The following is a 4,864-nucleotide window of genomic DNA, read 5'->3' on the forward strand; positions in this document are numbered from 1 at the left end:
TCAATTTCACTTATCTACCGACTTCGATTAATTCCATCAATTTCACCTATCTACCGACTTCGATTAATTCCATCAATTTCACCCGACTTGTACTTTCCCGACTTTTTTTAAAATTTTTTGATAAAAGACAAGACCTTACTGATTACAAGTGATACAATTCTCTTGAGGAACCCATAAACATGGGGCACAAATATAATTGACACATTTATACACGTATGGTTTTTTAAAGCAACTTTTTGTTATTTTGAAGCATGCATATCCACTTAATAATCCCACCAATTTTTTTCCCCAAAAAATCTAATCCCCTCCGCATATTTTTACATTTCCATCTCTTTCAAATCCAACGAGAACAAACTATGACAAGTCATTAATCTGTATGCACTATGCACTCGTCAAGATGTTTCGCAATTGCAATCAGTATCGGCCGGAATAACTAATTTTTGGCGCACTAAATGCCGCAAAATTTTCAACAAAATTTTTACTAAAATTCTTTTCCCTCCGTTGGATCCCTACTAGCCCCATCGTTGCCTATAATCTTCTTCTTCGTCATTGCTACTTCAAGCTGTAACAAAACCCACAAACAGAATTTCATAGTTAATTTTCTCTCACCAAAATCAAAAACCCAAACCGAAACCCATCTTCGAATCTTCATTTGAATGATCTTTGTTCGACAAAAAGAAATCATCATCAACAACACCGACAGGAACAACTTTCTTCCCATTAAAAACCCACAAAAGAATTCCCCTCATAAACATAGAATCCATCTGATCTTTAGGGCATGTTTTTGAGTAAATTCTTTAACCCGATTTCGAATCTGACCTCAGATTAGTGATTAGTATGCTATGATCTGCATTACCCATAAAACGTTTTGGTAGTCAAATCATTTACAAATTACAATTTTTTGATTTAATGGAGCAAATTAGAGTTCATCCGATTGTAACTGTATAAACCCATTAATCAGGTAAGTAAGTTTGATATGTTCATCTATTTACTTCAAATACCTTTTATGTGGATTCAATCTTTCAAAGCTTTTGTGCCGATTACATCTTTGTTTTTCTAATTTCTTATGATTTCCGTTAGTTTCTCATAAATCAATTCGAGTCTTGTATTGTTCCAAAGAAAAATAATTGGTTTGCTAATTGGGTTTTTATTTTGTTGCAGTTAGGCGTGAGTTTTGGTTTGTTTGAAGAATTTGGACATTTGGGTATCCATGAGCAGCTGAATTTGGACATTTGGGTAATTTTCTTCTTGTCTTTCTTTCCCCCGAGTTAATCTTAGTCATCATTTTGATACGTGTTACCTGTTTGAGATAATGTCTCACTTGCAAATATTATGGATTGCTTTCTCAACAGTTGTTATAGTGGTTAAGAAGATGCGGTTCTGGTTTGTTTTCGTGTAATAATTCCCAGTTCTGAGCTATGAAATCTGTATGTAACTAGTGAAATTATCACTAGTGTTTTCTTATTTTGGCATGTTGATCCTGTATGCATTTTTTAGGTTATGTTTGTGATTTTTGCAGATCTGAGTAATATGGTAAATGTGATTGTACGCTACATTTATTATGAGTGCCTTGCTTCTAATAAGCTAGAGAGACTGATTGCTGGTGCTGCTGCATATGGTGCACAACTAGTTGTGTTCCAGAGGCATTTGTTTGTGGTTTTCCCTGTATTCCCAATTTTGATGATAAAAATGAAAGGAATTCGATTGAGGTCCACTTGGTAATGGCAAGTGATTGGAAAGACCTGTAACTCATTCTTGAACTTGATATGCAACAGTGCAAGTACTCTCTATAACTGGACAAGGGATCGGTATTTTGCTTAGGTGATGAGGTTACTGAGAATTTATTAGTTTGATGAAATCATAGAAAGTTGCTTTGTTGGTTATTGTTTTGTTGGTTTCAATTTTTTTTGATTCCAGCTGAAATCATAGAAAGTTGCTTCCAGCAGACATATGCTAGCTACTCAGGAAAATATCTTTTATTTTTCCTTGTTCAATGTTTATATTTTTTGTTTTGGTTAGCATCAAAGGTTTCAGGGTTGAGTCTCTCTTGTCATAAATAATGATTCTGATTGTCTATTTTTATGTGTTTGAAGGTAAACTTGACTAAGAACAGTCTAATTCTTCGTTTTATGTTGCAGGTTCAAGTTTCATTCTATCATCAACTTAGGTAGATTGAAGTCGTTCCAATGATGAATAAAGATTAGGTTCATTGATGAATAAAGTTGTTCCCCATGCGTGGATTTTACGTTCTTTACTTAGGTTTGCTATCATGTTTACAATATTTTGATTTTTTCTTTCTAAATTTCATACATCTTACATGTTCAGGGACTCCTAAATACCAGGATGCATTTACTAGTTTCATAGATATGGTCAATGGGAAACTTGGAAACCCTTGAAATCTTTATTAGTTGTCATTGTGTTGCTTGTAGGAATCTTGCTGTGTGAATTGATGGGAACAAAGTGTTTTTGTCACTTGCAAGGGATGGACCCTACTTGCATCTATTAGCCCAGGTGGTATATGCACACATTTGATTATCACTATTAAATTATATAAGCACATGACTGTAAGTGGTGTTAACTTTCTCTTAGGTCTGACATTTGCTAATTTGAAGTTGTGTTATAACACCCTTATTACATCTGTATGAACTCGTTAAGGTACCTTATATTATTCCGGTTAGCACTAGTTAAGCTTCTTATCTATTTGATTTTAAGTATTACTTTTAATTATGCATTTGTGACCGCAATTTGCACTACTACCTCATAAATTCATCAAGTTCAGGTCAGTGAAAAAGTTGTCGATGTGTTCGATAAAAAGAAGTGCACAAAGCTTACAAATCCTGAACATTGTTGAGGATGGTTGTTCCATCACATATGCCTGTGGATAGGGCTGCACATAACCGACTCGACCCGCCGACCCGACCCACATCCGTCGAAAAATACCCGTACCCGAACCGACCCACCTAGGTATGGGTCGATTATGGGTGAGGCACGTGAAAACCCACCGTATGTTGGGTCGGTTGCGGGTAGGAACTTCCTTCACCCGACCCGACCCACCAACCCGCCAAATATTCCCTACCATGCTACCCCTTAGATTTTCTATCCTAGAATGAATCTCAGCCATTGGATTGAAAAAATAAAATACCTAACCCTAACTAAGCATCGCACTCGCAGCCCACACCTATCACTTCGGCCTCTTCTTCTCTCCTTCTCAGAGACAGAGTCACGGAGACTCTTCTTCCTTCGTCAATTCGTTGTTCTTGAATCTTGATTAGTGAACTGAAGGTATGAATCAACTTAAAACTTGTTCCCAACTAGTTGAACTCTATGTATTGTTGATTGTTCTTGACTTTCTAAATAAATCTAGGGATTCATTTGAAATTGATTTCAATTTCCCGCAAGATATAAAATATGACGGGTAACCCACCACCCGACCCGACCCAACCCGCCTTATTGTGGGTCGGGTGAAAAGCGACCCATTGTTATGGTGGGTCGGTTGCGGGTGAAAAGTTCAATTACCCACCAGCAGTGGGTCGGGTGGTGGGTGAGGCCAAACCCGACCCAACCCGACCCATGTGCAGCCCTACCTGTGGATTCCAGTCATACTCAAAGCAACAACACCACTTCAATTCCTAGAACTGAGAGGAGTAAATCACTAGCAAGTCATCGGGTATTTTGATTTCAACAACAAAATTTCAAATTTGATTCGTATTCATTTAGATGACGAATCAATTTTCGTCAAAATTCATATTCATTTAGAAAACAATCTATTTGCGACAACAATTTGTTTGGATACTAATAGTTCTAACGGCAAAATCCTTATTTTACGAGCATTCATTTCGGCAACAAACTAATTTTACATTTAGGGACAAAAGTCTCAGATTGTTAACAATAATATGTTTGGAGACTATAATTTTTCTTTGTCGCTAGAAACTGATTCCGTGACCTAAATAATTGGTCACAAAGAAATATTTAGAGGCGGAGACAGGATTGGTCGCTATATTTGGTCACAAAAAAAATATTTTGAGACGGAGACAGGATTGGTCACTATATTTGGTCACAAAAATTTTCAGTGACAACTTTAAAGACTAAATTAACCGTTTTTCGCGCAAAAAATATATACGGTGACAAAAAAAAAAATTCTTCCCTAAACACTAGATTTGTAGACAAAATTTTATTGGTCACGTAAAATTTTGTCACTAAACGTGTGTTTTGTTGTAGTGAAAGTTAAGACAAGTATGGTGTTCATACTGGGTCGCGTTCTACGAGGACGTTGAACGGATTAGGTGGGGGGGGGGGTTTATTACGGTGATGCAAGTGACGCATAATGATGACGCGTTACAGAGCTGCAGGCCAAGTCAGTATAGCCATAATGGCGCATCACGGAGCCATAATAGCGGTATACGGTGTAGACTGTCAAGTCCAAGAATGGCATAACCTCACAGGGCCAATGAAGTGTAAGTACAACACTTCATTGTAAAGACATTTGGCTAAGGAATGAAGCTATTGACCGACACAATGGAGCTTCATTAAGGCAAAGGAAACACTAGGCCAAAGTTGCAAGATGCGACATGCAACATGCGAGTTGGCATGTCCATGGAATTGAGTTATCCCAAACTCAAGGATGATGCAAGCAAGTGGAATAGACTAAGAGTTAGTCTATGGATTAGTTCCAAGCAGGGCCAAAAGCTTGGACAAGTGCAAACAAGTTGGTAATGCAAGAGTGGGATTGCCATTGTCATGCAAGTTGGCATAGTGAAGCATACGATGCCAAGAGTAACTAGAGTGAGTTTAAAGAGTTGGCATTGGTGATGACAGCATAAGAATGGTACGTGCATGAGCTTAGAGCAAGAATTTGGCAGCGCCA

General features: G+C 37.5%; 1 long non-coding RNA gene across 1 annotated transcript; it reads left to right on the forward strand.

The window, feature by feature from the left end:
* Positions 1-367: 367 nt before the first annotated feature.
* On the forward strand, positions 368-2,692 carry LOC113306847. Its single transcript, XR_003338870.1, has 4 exons — positions 368-961; positions 1,162-1,236; positions 2,139-2,259; positions 2,430-2,692. It is a non-coding gene; the product is annotated as an uncharacterized LOC113306847 (long non-coding RNA).
* The last annotated feature ends 2,172 nt before the right edge of the window (positions 2,693-4,864 follow it).

The sequence above is a fragment of the Papaver somniferum genome, chromosome 8, assembly GCF_003573695.1.
Source record: "Papaver somniferum cultivar HN1 chromosome 8, ASM357369v1, whole genome shotgun sequence".
Lineage (NCBI taxonomy): Eukaryota > Viridiplantae > Streptophyta > Magnoliopsida > Ranunculales > Papaveraceae > Papaver > Papaver somniferum.